The 14,729-nt window shown below is 45.2% G+C and overlaps 1 long non-coding RNA gene across 2 annotated transcripts; it reads right to left on the bottom strand.

Moving 5' to 3' along the window:
- Positions 1–818: 818 nt before the first annotated feature.
- On the bottom strand, positions 819–13,768 carry LOC138831468 (uncharacterized). Of its 2 annotated transcripts, none has more exons than XR_011373332.1 (4): positions 13,707–13,768; positions 8,934–9,012; positions 5,098–5,240; positions 819–974 (listed from the first exon to the last, which is right to left on the bottom strand). It is a non-coding gene; the product is annotated as an uncharacterized lncRNA (long non-coding RNA). The 2 variants fall into 2 exon arrangements; XR_011373331.1 differs by lacking the exon at positions 13,707–13,768 and adding an exon at positions 11,804–11,875.
- Positions 13,769–14,729: the final 961 nt, after the last annotated feature.

The following is a 14,729-nucleotide window of genomic DNA, read 5'->3' on the forward strand; positions in this document are numbered from 1 at the left end:
CAGAAAAGAGAGGCATGAGTCACTGCCTGGGGCTGAGCTACCTCAAACAGGAAAAGCTGAGGCTTGGCCCATAATTTGGGCATTTGAGGGACTGCTGACATAAACTCCCCCGGGCTCCTCAGCTTCAACTGAGGCTGGTGGCCTCCTTCGGCCTCTGTTCCCTACATCTCAGCTTTTCTAAGCCCACCATCAGGTCAGGTCTCTCTCCTCTCTCCAGATTCTGACTCTTGGAGGGGAACTGCCACATCCAAGACCACACAGCCAGCTGCAAACAGAGCCAGAGTTTGAACCCCATGTAGGAGGAAATAGGACCATGAAATACTACCCATATCATTCATTCTGATGCAAAACTTGGAGCCTAATTTACTAAGTGCTGTCCCTGGCAGTGACCCAAAGCTATAGCTAGACCGGCAGTTTGCTTTGAGATTTGAAGCTGGAAGACATGTTTAGGTGCCATTGCTATGTCCCTCTGTACATATCAAACTTTCTGCAGAGCGTATATGTAACACAGGTATATATAACATACTCCCTCCTCACTCAAGGACCCAGGCACCAGCTGCGGACCAGACACCTTGCAGATGGAAAGAAAATGCATAAACAAAAGAAAAAACTCACAGCCTAGTTAGTGATCAGGAAGGAGCATATTCTAAATGCCCTGGGAGCATAGAAGATTTGAATGACTCATTAATTTTTGCCTACCAAGATTGAAGAAGGCCTCACCAGGGAGCTGGCATTTTGAGCTAGGTCATGAGGATAAGAGGAGGGGAAAATGAGAGAAAGAGGACATGTTGTTTAAACATGGTATTTATTCAGGTAATGTTAGTTGGTATAACAAGCAACCCATAAATGGACAATAGACACAACATGATAGAAGCTTCTAATTGCTTCCTGTGCATTCCAAAACTATATTCTTAATTACTAGATGAATGTCCTTCCAGTGGTAATTCAGCCCTCCACATCTTCATCTTGCTTGTCTACAGTTAAATAGCAGAGGGAAAAGTGTGAAAAATTACACTGCAAGATTAATTCTGGGACTTATGTAGGAGTGGTTAATGCACCATTCTGGTCACATTTCATTGACTGTCTTACAGCTAGCAAAATCTTAACTAAAATACTAACAAGCAAAAACAAATAGTAACAAACAAAAGCCATAGCAATGAATATACAGCACATTGTGACTATTTAACCCAATGGTGGAGATATCAGCCAAAGCAATTAGATAAGAAAAATCAAGTTGAAGAAGAATTGGAAAACAACTAGTAAAACATAACTATTTTTGATGATGGGATTATATGTAGGAAACTCTTCCATACAACTACTTAAAAAACACTGGGCTGGGAATGTGGCTTAGTGGTAAAGTGATTGCCTAGCATGCATGAAGCCCTGGGTTCGATTTCTCAGTATCATATAAACAGAAAAAGCCAGAAGTAGCACTGTGGCTCAAGTGGTAGAGTGCTAGCCTTGAGCAAAAGAAGCTCAGGGACAGTGCCCCAGACCCTGGGTTCAAGCCCCAGCACTGGCAAAAATACAAAAAATAAAATAGACTATATCTTGCTAGCTAGCTATATGGAAAAGCCAAAAGAATATTGGGAAATTGTTATAAATAATAGTAGCAGTATAATAAAGTAGTAAGATATGAAATTAATATGAACATACCAATAATGGCCATAAATATTAAAAGTTAGCCATTGCAAAAATAAGAGCATTTATAACAGTAAAAAGTAAAGTAAAATATTTAGACAAAAACAACATAACCATAACAATATTGTCACTAATAATATACAGGCAAGACAATTAAAGATTGTTTTGTGACAATTGTGATGGTAATCTAGCACTTGGGAGACTGAAGCAGGCAGTAAATGAATTTGAGGCCAGCCTGTACTCCAAAAACTTGAAACCTTGTTTTTAAAAAAAGGAAAGAAAAATGATGAAGACTGAATTGTGTGTGTGTGCTTTCCCTTAGGACATATAGTCAAAATAACATGTAACCTTAAGATGTAAAATGAGGTTAATTTCTTGCAGTTTTAAAAGTGATTTTTTAATGTTTAAAGTTTTTTTTTCCATTTAAAAAATTTGCTAAATCCACTGGTGCTGGTGGCTCCTGCCTAGAATCCTAGCTGCTTAGGAGGCTGAGATTTGAGGATCACAATTCAAAGCCAGCTTAGTCAGGAAAGTCCATGAGACTCTTATCTCCAATTAGCCAGCAGAAAACCCTAAGTGACACTGTAACTCAAGTGGTAGAGCCCTATATTTGAGCAAAAGAACTCAAGGAAAGTACCCAGGCCCCAAGTTCAAGCCCCATAACTGACAAAAAATTTTTTACTTGATTCTGTATCAAAACTACTAAAACAGGTACATCTAGAAAGGTCTACATTCAAACTATTCCTATGTGCATGACTACACTCATGAATAGGTGGGTGGTGGATGGATGGGTGGAGGGATGGCTGCATGAATGAATGTGGATGGATGGGTGAGTGGATATGGATGCATGCATGAGTGCACGGGTGGAGACAGGCATGCATGGGGAGATGCATGGACAGGTTCACAGATGGATGCATACATAAATGTATGGATGGATAACAGTTGGATGAGATGATAGATGAGTGAGACAGAGAGGGAGACACGCATAGTATTTATGGAATTAGAGAAAAGAAATACAAATACGAAGTTGAAAGTTAAAACTTTACCCTAGACTCTATTATTGATGTGAAATGTCAGTAGCCATCAAAGCTTATTTTCCTTTTCCTAACTTTTCCTTGGCATTGTCCACTCAGCCATCTTGGAGCCAATAAAAGTCAAATAGTAATAAGAATATTTAGCATCCACATTGTGATCTCTAAGTATCACTTCTCATACAAAAGCCTAGAGTTCACTAGAGAAGTAGCTGATTTTAGGACTGGAGCAAAGAACATGCAGGATGAGCCTAGATCATCTTGTCCTTGAAACCACAGGTTTTGTCCTTGGAACAACAGGGCTGATGACAAAAGGACACAAGAAGCAACTTGAGTGAATGCCCACTAACCAAAGACAAGGAACGTTATTTGTCAATTAGAATAATGAATGCAATAGATGGGAACATTTCAGGTATGTTTTTAAATTCTACTGGTTATCACAGTACTTTTGAAAAAGCATTCAGCCAAGCGTGGTAGAGAGAGAGATCTGCTGTAATCCCTGCACTTGGAAGGATGAGGTGGGAGGGTGGAGAGTTCAAAGTCAGCCTGGACTACATAGGGAGACTCTGTCACAAAGCAAAACCACAGGATTATTCTTTCTTCCTCTGTAGAGGAATGAATTAAGCTTTTATCATAGCTTTGGAATAAACAAGCCATGTTTCCCTTTACAGAAGGACTGGAGCTAATAAAAGCAGGAGAAGTCTTGCTGCTATGGTTTGCATCTGGACTGTCTCCCCAAGGCCCTTATGTTGAAAGTCTGGTCTCCAGAGTGGTGCTGCTTTGGGGCAGTGGTGGAAACTTTAGGAGGCGTGGCCTGGTGGAAGGAAGTTAGGCCATTGGGGATGTGCCACTGAAGGGCGTGTTGGCACCTTAAGCCCTTCTCTTTCTTTTCTTCCCAGCTGTCATGAGGTGAGCAGGCTCCTCAGTCTCATGATTCCTGCCATAGCCACAGGTCCACAGCAGTAGGGCCACACAACCATGGACTAAAACCTCTGAGACCATGAGCTCAAATCTTCCTTCCTTTCAAGTACAGCATCTCAGCTACTTGGTCACCATTCCAGAAAGTTGCCTAACATCATGAGATTATCACTGTTTTGGCTCCACACTGACTAGATAGGCAATGTCAATAGACTCTCAAGAGAGTCTTAAGAGAGACTATACAGCCAGGCGCCAGTGGTTCACACCTGTAATCCTAGCTACTCAGGAGGCTGAGATCTGAGGATCGAGGTTCAAAGCCAGCCCAGACAGGAAAGTCCATGAGATTCTTATCTCCAATAAACCACTAGAAAACTGGAAGTGGCGCTATGGCTCAAGCGAGTACTCACTTTGAGCTGAAGAGCACAGGGACAGCGCCCATGCCCAGAGTTCAAGCCCCACGACCAAAAAAAAAAAAAAAAAAAAAAAAAAAAAAGGAGTCTATACATCTCAAAAACTCTGTAACAGTATAAAAGAGTCTATAACACTGCAAAGACAGTGCGTGGACCTTATTGGAATATTGATTCAAACAGTGACAGAAGGGATTTTTGGAGATAATGGGGCCATTCAATTTACTAGCCATTAAGCAATTAAATGTTAATTTGGAAGTAAGGATGGTATTGTGTCTGATAAATGAAGCAGAGCTTGTGGAATGTGAAATCTAAGTGATAACTTAGTGGGAGTTCATTACAGACTCTTGGTGCTACTGTATATTTGGGTTTTTCATAATAAAAAAAGGTTTATTTGTTGTCTGCTTTCTATAAAAGGCAGAACCGTGACTTCACAGTTCCATCCCTATCTTCCCTGCAGGCCCTTCTAGATGACCTGGCCCCTGTGAACTCAAGCCACTGCTTCTGGTGGGATAAGGAAGCTTGCTCCTGCTTTTACCATGGTCTCGCAGAGGACCAAATGTACTTACTTCTCCATTCAGGGACATTGGGCTGCCCAAGTATCATTGGCTGCTAATGTCTAGAAAGCAAGCAATGACAGGGAATATCCTTGACCAATGAGGCTTGCCCTGTTACATCCTGGCTTTCAACCTGGAAAGCAGGTCCCTTCGGTCTGAGCCTTCCAGATCACAGGGTCCAGGCAAGCCACTGGACCACCAAGGATGAGCAATAGGAAATCAACAACCAACAGTGTTGGAACATGGGAGCCCTGGCCTGGACACTAGCCCACCATAGCCAAGGTACAGGGAAGCAAGTGGCCTGATCATCTCTACCCTTCAGCTTTCTATAAAACACGGGTAAGGTTTACACAAATTCCACAGGGCTATTATGAAGAGTCAATGAGTAAACACCTGAATCAGTGCTTGCCTAATGGTAAATGGTCCCTAAGAGTTTGGGATATCAGTTGCGAAATCCTTTGAGACCTCATCAGCTAGAAATACTGAGTATGAGTAAACATGCCAGAGGAGCACCTAGCCCAGGAGGATGCTCCCAAATCATACCTCTGGGGGAATGGAAGTCAATGCATCATCAGCTGAAAGATGGCTGCCAGGCTGGGTCAGCTACTGGGATTGTAATTCTTGGACTCTCCCCTCCCATGGGGTAAATATGACATCATCCACTCCATCAAGTCCACTGCTGGCTCCTGGGACAACAGGGAAGAATAAAATCAGAACTAGCCAAGTACCAGTGGCTCACCCCTGTAATCCTAGATACTCAGATCTGAGGACTGCAGTTCAAAGTCAGTCCAGGCAGAAAAATCCATGAGATTCTTATCTCCAATTAACCAGTAAAAAAAAAAAATCTGAGCAGGGCACTAGTGGCTCATGCCTGTAATCCTAGCTACTCAGGAGGCTAAGATCTGAGGATTGTGGTTCAAAGCCAGCCCAGGCAGGAAAGTCCGTGAGACTCTTAACTCCAATAAAAACCACTAGAAAAACAAAAGTGGCTCTGTGGCTCAAGCAGCAGAGCGATCACCTTGAGCTGAAGAGCTCAGGGACAGCGCCCAAGCCCAGAGTTCAAGCCCCATGATCGACCAAAAAAAAAAAAATCTGGAGCTGGGTGCAGGTGAGTCACGCCTGTAATCCCAGCTACTCAGGAGGCTGAGATCTGAGGATCACAGTTTAAAGCCAGCCCAGGCAGAAAAATCCATGAAACTCTTATCTCCAATAAACCACCAGAAAACTGGAAGTGGCGCTGAGGCTCAAGTGGTAGAGCACTAGCCTTGAGCTGAAGAGCTGAGGGACAGCACCCAGGCCCAGAGTTCAAGCCCCAGCACTAATACTAATCAATAACAACAACAACAACAATAATAATAATAAGGATGATATTGGAGCCTCGGTCTGATGGAGGAGGCAAAGACAGGAACAGATATGACAGTCCAGTGAGAAAAGGTTGGATCGGGGCAGGTCCGGTCTTTCCTTAGCTTGTCTGCTTCCCTGTGGCTTTACCAACTCTGGTCCTCACCCAGTCTTCCCATTGCACTAATACTAGAGCTCAGGGTTTGAGAACCCTAGCAATCAGTGTCCCCAAAGAGAAACCCCAACTTCAACTACAGAGACTGCAGAAGGAGTCACTCTGTGAGTACCCCCATAAGTAAATACAGTCATCTGTGCCCTAGAATGAAGGATCATAGACTTTGGCACCCATGGGTAGGACACCAGTGACCCACCTGGGCTTTCCAATGTGGAGATCTATTATTTACTCAGTGGTGTGGGCTGAAAGCCAATTTGTTTTACAAGAGCACGGGACACTGGGTGCTTCTTCCATCCATCAAAATAAGAGCTGACCAATTAGTACATAATAGAATGGAATGGATTTTGTAAAAGACAGGTCATTGTGTAGTCTGTGGCCTGTGACAATTCACACCACTACTTACCTTTGTGTGTGTGTGAGAGAGAGAGAGAGAGAGAGAGACAGAGACAGAGACAGAGAGACAAAGAGACAGAGAGAGAGAGACTGTGTGTGTGTCCCAGTTCTGGAATATGAACTTAGGGTCTGGGCACTGTCCCTGAGCTTTTGTGCTCAAGGTTAGCACTACCACTTGAGCCAAAGCCTCACTTCCGGCTTTTGGAGATAAGAGTCTCATAGGCTTTTCTGCCTGGGGTGGCTTTGAACTGTGATCCTCAGATCTCAGCCTTCTGAGTAGCTAGGATTACAGGCATGAGCCACCAGCACCCAGCAAAGGACTCTGATATTAGAAAGCCTTTGTCTACCCATGGAAGTATTCCCAAACATCTTGGCTTTGAGATGGAGCCATGTGGCTGAGTTCTAGCTAGTATAATGTAGGCAGGTGTCCTAACCCAGCCATAACAATTCCCCTTTGTGGTGGTCTACACTCTTCAACTCCTCTATGAGATGTCAAAGCTCAGAGTAACCCAGCGATGTTGTAAGGCTCTGCCTTCCTCCCATCTGCAATGCTAAACTAAATCCATTGCCTGTCAATCCAGAAAAATAACTGCTCCACAGAAAAATCCAGTATGGCCAAAGAATGAGATTATGTAACTTCAAGCAGCCTACTCAAACTTCCTGAGCCTTACCAAAAAAAAAAAAAAATGAAGGGGAAACTCACAGAGTTTTCAGGATGATCAGATTCAGGAGTCTGTGTAAACGGTCTTTTTAAATTACGTGAAGATGGTTACTATTCCATTAAGACATAAAACTGGTCTAAAATATGATCCTCTGGGTGGATCCCAGAAATAATGTGCAATGTGGAGAGCTCAGAACTGCCCTAAATATGAATGAACGGTTGCTTCTAGGCTTGCGGGGATTCTGGGAGCTCTGCTTGGTCCTCCCTGGCGGCCCCGTATTTCTGTGTAATTGGCATCTGTGAATTCAACCAACTGTAGATTGAAAAATATATACAAATGCATCTGCACTGTAGATATGCAGCCTTTTTATAGGCCATTCCTTCCTGGACCATAAAAATGATAGCTAATCACATCACACTTAGGTAATATTAGATCCTTTACATGTTATCTAGAGAGGATTTATTCGAGGATGTAATATATGTATATGCAAACACTTCCCCCTTTTGGGGGGGGGGAGAGTTGGTCATGGGGCTTGAACTCAGGGCCCAAGCTAATTATTTCAGTGCTTATTATTTCAGAGCTTCTTTTTTGGATATTTTCCACCGAAGATATAGATGGGTTTTGGGTGTTTTTTTTAATACTTTAAGGGCACATGGCCTAGTCCATTTAGAAGACAGTAAGAACCATTCTAAGCAGTTTGGAGCCAGCTGGAATGGTCAGGGCACACTGGCCCCCAGGCTGGGGGCTGAGGCTGATGTTCTCAGAAATGATGGCAGCCATGCACTTCCCGGCACTGTGACCTTGACATTTCTCCCACAGAGAAGTTACATCCAGGCCTGCTCCCATGTGGTCCAGTTGGGCGCATCACTGCTCTGACTGACAGAGATGTCTTCGTATACCATAATAGTAACTAAACACCCATCTGGCCTGACAACACAGTGGTTCCTCACTCTGCAATCACCTAAAATCCACTGATTTCCACCAATGTTCTTTGTTACCTCAAATTCAAGCATATTCTGAGTCTCACATGGCAGTACACACCTATAATCCCAGCCCTCGGGAGGCTGAAGCAGGAGGATCTCAAAGTCAGTCTGGGCTACAGAGGGAGCCTCTGTCAGGGATATTTACCAGGCCCTCTACAGTCTGTCTGTGTCTAGCTCTCCTTCTCTCTCTCTCTCCCTCTCTGTCACCAGTCAAGTGGATCCACAGGTCACATGGTACATCAAATCACCCATGCTTCACTCACCCATTAAACATTTCTTCAAGCTGCACTGGAGGTCTAAAAGGCCTTCTCGTTGTCTTTTTTACCCATTATGTAAGTGAGAACAAGGATGGGCTGGTATTCAGCCGTTTTCCAGTTGGCTTGAATTGGTAAGGGCTGAACTGAGCATTAACATATTAAAAGCCAGGTACTGACAGGTAACTAGCTCTAGTAAGAGCTCCAGGTCCCCCAGACAACCAGCCCCTTCCTCTGCTGCTCTAGCCCAGTGCTGATCTCTCCTTGCTCATCAGTGTCTATGCCATTCTGGTTGTTACATATGTACAATTCATGCCCTGAGACTAAGTTGGAGATACTAAGAGACTTCATCTAGTCAAGTTTTCTTCTCTCACACCTGGAAGAAGGAAGGAGATAATCCAGGGACCCTAACACAGCTCCACCACGCCATCAGATAGGCAAACTCTTAGGCTGTTTCATCATCCTCACTGTACATCCCAAAGAGGATGCTGGAGCTCAAACCATCAAGTATGAATTCCAGATTAGCAGAGAAAGGCATGGGACAAAGAAGCTCTCCTCCCCACTGCTTTACCTCTTTTGAGTTGCTCTTCCAGAAATCCAAAATTACATGTGTTTCCATTTCATGGCAGAACTTTGTCACATGGCTGTACCTAAAAGTGGAGAAACTTGAAAATGTAAATCTCAGTATAGTTATTAAAGGAAAAGTAGAATCAATACTAAAGACATCTAGAATTTTCTGGCTCTCCCCTCACCATTTAGTACAAGAGTTATTGTTTCTTGAGCCCTACCGTGTGCCAGATGCTACTCAATATTTTTATATTTTACCTTATTTAATCCTCACCCCCCCACACACACAAAGCCTTATGAATCAGGCTTATCCCAGATTTGCAAGGGAGGAAACTGAGGTCCAAGGGGAGATGACACATTTGTCTAAGTCCCCAAGGCAGTAGGAAGTGGAGCCAAGGTGTGATGCATGAACTTGTTAACCGTGTCCCACCCCCCACCCACCTGCCCCAGCAACCAGCACTGAGCTCAGAAAAGACATTACACTAGCCCCAAATGAAGAAGACCTGTGGCTGGCTGATTGAATGATGGAGTCAGCACCCAGATAAAAATAGAACTAGGCAAGGAACTTTATCGACTGACCTGAGCCGTCTCCACATATGGAGACCCCACTCTACAAACAGCCAGGGGTGGAGGGGAAGGAACACCGAGGTGCCCAGCCATGGGAGCTTGGCAGAGGCCACTGGATGAAGCAGAAGGTGATAGGAGACCTCTCACTTCCGGGAGCCAAACTCTGTCCCCACCACCAGGTCATCTGGCCAGCGTTCTGCATGGGGACCGTTTGCTTCAAGAATGACCCAGGACACCTCATCTTCTGTGGTTCAAACAGATGAAGGCATGTCACATGTGACCAGTAAATTCCTATCATCATCATCATCATCATCGTCATCATCATCATCATCATCATCATCATGATGTTATTAGTGATGATGAACCAAAATAGTCTGTGCTGGTTACAGCTGTCTCTGAGAGCTGGTTTTTTGTTTGTTTGGTTTTGGTTTTTGATTTTTTAAATGACAGTCCTTATGGATTTTTTTTGGGGGGGGGTCTGGTTGTGGGGCCTGAACTCTGGGCCTGGGCGCTGTCCCTCAACTCTTCAGCTCAAGGCTAGCGCTCTACCACTTGAGCCACAGCACCACTTCCAGCTTTTTTCTTTTGTGCTTATGTGGTGCTGAGGAATCGAACCCAGGGCTTCAGGCATGCAAGGCAAGCACTCTACCACTGAGCCACCTTCCCAGCCCCTCCTTATGGATTTTTATCTTGTTTCACTATGTTTTGTTTTGTTTTGTTTTTGGTCGGGTATGGGGCTTGAACTCTGGGCCTGGGCGCTATCCCTCAGCTCTTCAGCTCAAGGCTAGTGCTCTACCACTTGAGCCACAGCACCACTTCCTCACTATGTTTTAAAGACAAGGTCTCACTATATAGCCCAGGCTGGCTTTGAACTCAAAAAAATCCTTCTGCCTTGGCCTCTCAAGTGCTGGGATTACAGGCATGTACCACCAACCTTGGCAGTCCAACAGGTGCCAGCCTCGTTTATCTCTTCCTTTGGGCAGAGACTTCTAGGAAGGCAGGCTTGACCCTCTCCTTTGCCCCTTTATTTTTAGTGACTATGAAACAGTTGTATGGATGTATGACTACAGTGTGACATTCGGTACATGGACACAATGTATAATAAACAGGTCCGGGTGACTGGCATAACTATCAGGCATGCATCTTTATAAGAGAATATTTTGCGATACAAAAACGTCAAACATATACCAAAGGATTGCTGCTTTAAATGTCAAAAATAGTCCTGTATCAATCATATCTATAATTCTATCTACTCAGGAGGCTGAGATCTGGGGTTTACCGTTCAAAGCTAAGCTGGGTAAACAAATTCAAGAGACACTTATCTCCAATTAGCCAGCAAAAAAAAAAAAAAAAAAACAGAATTGGAGGTGTGGTTCAAGTGGCTGAACAAAAAATGTGAGCAAAAAATGCTGAGAATGCAAAGCCCTGAGTTCAATCCCCAGTACCAGCATAAAAACAAACAACAACAGTTCCATAGCAGTAATTTTGTATGACTCGGGACTGATTTCATGTCATTCAATCCTGTATTCTCTCCTTTGTGTGGATTATCAGGAAGCACATCAAAGACAATGTGCAATGTATTCTTAGATATTTCAGTTTGAAACCTTCAACGTTATCCCCCATACCTTTTTTATCCCCTGGAATATCATTAAATATCCAGTTCTGTGCTCAGATTTCCTCAATTTTGTCTCATGAATGTTTTTAGCTTTTCTCATCATGGTTGACTTTTTATTGGTTAAGAATCGGGATCCAAATTAACTCCATGTGTGATCATTGATTGGATATTTCTCTTCAGCTTTTGTAAAGTTATAAATTCCTCCTATGTTTTCCCCTCTCATCTTTAGTTTTTTATTTTTGGCTGATGAAAACTGGCACTTATTTTGTCTGTGGAAAATCTGGCCATGGCCCCACCGTGTGGTTTAAACACACTAACATGCTATTGTATTATCCCTTCCTTTATGCCTCCCCGGCTTCCCTGTAAGTCATGTAGCTGAGGTTACTTGCTTGATCTGATTCAGGTTTGTGCGCTTGTTTGAGAACAGGTTGTGATCTTTCATCAGAAGGAACATAGTGTCCAAGGTCTATCTCGGATGTTAGTAGTCACTGACAATCACTACGTAGACTCATTATATTCTAAGTGGATATTAATTGGCCTGGTGACAGGCAGGTGGAGTATTCAGTTAAGGGACCCCACTGCACTTCCCTCACTCCCATCTCTGGCTGTGTTGTTGGAAAGATCTAACCCAGGCCTCCCGCACCCTTCCTCTCCTTCCTCCTCCTCCCCCACGTCCCTGCAGGAAGGCTCACCACAGAGGAAGGCTGGGGAATTAGAAAGAGCCTTGAATCTGAGCCTAGCCCTGCAGATGCCAGCCTCCCAGGTTGCTAGGTTGCTAGGATACGCAGCTCTCAGAACCTCCTTCTGGAGCTCCGTGGACCAGAATGGACAGGCTGTGATGGGGGAGGGGAAAGGAGGAATGGAGCTTGCTGATAGACCTGTCAAGAGGGGGCAAGGTCCAGGCCCCTCTTAGAACTCTGCTGGGGTGGGGGTGGGAGGGAGTTTCCCCAGAAGCTTCTCTCCCTACCCATAGTGAAGGCCACATTGCATTTTCTTTTTACGTCCTCCAGTCCTGTCCCCAATTGCTACTTACTTTTTTTTCCTGCAGTATGCCCTTCTATATCAGAAACTATAACTTGAATGCAAAGGAATGCAGTCCTCTTCCCAGGCCTTCTGGTCCTCCTACGGCTCTGTGCCCTTGTCCTTCAGGACCCCTGCCTGTGCTCCCAGGTGCCCAGGCTGCCACTTGTCCAGCATCACTACTGTTATCTGCAACAGCATGGTTCCCCACTGCTCATTCTCCTCTGTGCCTCCAGCTTACCGCACAGTATAAGGTCTTGCAGAGATCAGTGTCAGAGATCTGAGTTCCCTTGTCTGTCTCTGCAGACAGGGGGCTCACAGTCAAATGACAGCTCATTCACAGTTCTTTCTTAAAAAGCTGAAATGGCCAGGCTCCAGTGGCTTATCTGAGGATCAAGGTTCAGAGGCAGCCCAGGTAGACAAGTCTGAGAGACTTTAATCTTCAATTAACCAGCATAAAAGCCAGAATTAGAGGCATGGCTCAAGTGGTAGAGCATATCTGTGAGTGAAAAAGCCAAGAGAAAGCAAGAGGCCCTGAGTTCAAACCCTCACAATGCCAGAAAGATGGAGAGAGAAAGAGAAGAGAAAAGAGAGAGAGAGAGAGAGAGAGAGAGAGAGAGAGAGAGAGAGAGAGAGAGATCATAGTTCCATATCTCAACAATTAAATGAGGTATGGTCATTCATGCCCATAATCCTAGCTATTGGGAAAGTATAGATAGGAATGTCAAGATCCAAGGTCAGCCATGGGCAAAAAAAAATGAAACTCTATATGAAAAACAACCAATGCCCAAAAGGGTTGGAAACCTGTAGAGTACATACCTAATGAGTCTGAGGCCCTGAGTTCAAACCCCAATACTCCCCAGAACAAAATAAAGTTCTTTTGTATGGGGGGGGGGGTGACAGGGAAGAAGACAGAATGAGGCAGCAACATGGCACAGTGGAGGAGCAAGCTTTCTGTGACTTAGTTATGTACCATCCAGGAAAGAGGGTGGGGGAGAGCTCAGGAGAGCTACGATTCTTTCTGACACATCAGGACTAAACTCATGGAATCCCAACAACAGCTTTCCCTCCACCGTCTCCAGGGCTGTCTGAAGACCGATTCTCAGAATGGCCTATGACTCCCAGCTGGGAAGCTGTCCATCAGGCTGCAGATTCAGACCTGGCTTTGCACCCAGCCCGCTGAGGGCCAAGCCTGGCTCCCTACCCCTTACCCCAGTTTGGTGGCCTTGGGTATGGTGCACCATAGTAGGCCATGTTGGCTCCTCCTTGCCCAGCCTCTATATCAGGATATCTCTAAACAATTATAACAGCAAGGGAAACCCTCCATTGACATTAGCTGTTATTCCAGTGTCCACTGGCAGCCAGGCTTTGGGGCTGAAAAGGAGCAGGTTCCTGCACCCCAGGGCTGCAGCCTTGCATTGGATATGGAGGGGGGGGGATTGTGCACGGGAACTGTGCAGCACCTGAGCCAGCGTCCCGGGCTGGCTGGGTGTGGTTGGTTTCTGTCCTGGGGTGGCCGTAGAGGATGACAGCTGAGAATACTGATATCTGGCCCCACGCCTCCCTCCTAATTACCAGCCGAGCTTGACCTCCGCCTGATCTGGCCCTAGGCTGTGCCCTGCACATCCACAGACCAGACTGGGATGCAGATTGGAGGTTGAGATTCCAGCCAATGAGAGCCCACGGTGATGATGTAATAATACTCTGCATCCGCCGTCATTGGCTGCCTGGCCTCCAGGCTCTGTTCTGGCGCTGCTGGAAATTTTTCTGCAGAAGGTGATGGGTATGGAAATGGGGTTCTGAGAGACTCTGGGCTGATGACCGAGCTAGGAGGCCTGGCCCCAATCTGATGAGATCCGGGGACTGGCGGCTGCCAGCAGCTGCCTGTTCCAAACTTAGAGCCCCGGGTTCCAAACACCCCCTCTCCATCACCCCTTGGAGCAGCGCAGTGACGCTTCCTGTTTGGGGACAGCAAATCTTAGGAGAGTTAGGAGCAGACAGCCCGGTGCTTGGGCCGGGGGAGGAGGGGCGCAGAGGGAGTAATTTTACAGAAATAAAGCTTCTAGTACTCACTGCCTGCTTGCCTGCAATAGACATCAAGGAGAAATGGTAAGCCCTCACCAGCCCGGGAGCTGTGCAGGACTTACATTTGACTGAGACATATATGCCGAATATATCTCACTCAAAACACCATATACATCACTCAAACAAAACATAGATATAGGGCTGGGAAGGTGGCTCAGTGGTAGAGCGCTTGCCTTGCATGCATGAAGCCCTGGGTTTGATTCCTCAGCACCACATAAGCAAAAAAAAAAAAAAACCATAGATATAGACATAGATGTCATTCAATAAAAAAAACCACCCAGAGTTGTCAGACACCTATGGCTCATGCCTGTAATCCTAGCTACTCAGGAAGCTGAGATCTGAGGATCATGGTTCAAAGCCAGCCTAGGCAGGAAATGTCCATGAGAGTCTTATCTCCAATTTACTACAAAAAGCTGGAAGTAGAGCCTGTGGCTCCAATGGTAAAGTGCTAGCCTTGAGCAAAGAAGCACAGGGACAGCACCCAGGCCAACACCCATTACTGGCAAAAAGAAA

Source organism: Dipodomys merriami, unplaced genomic scaffold (assembly GCF_024711535.1).
Source record: "Dipodomys merriami isolate MVZ:Mamm:240054 unplaced genomic scaffold, mDipMer1.0.p SCAF_198, whole genome shotgun sequence".
Lineage (NCBI taxonomy): Eukaryota > Metazoa > Chordata > Mammalia > Rodentia > Heteromyidae > Dipodomys > Dipodomys merriami.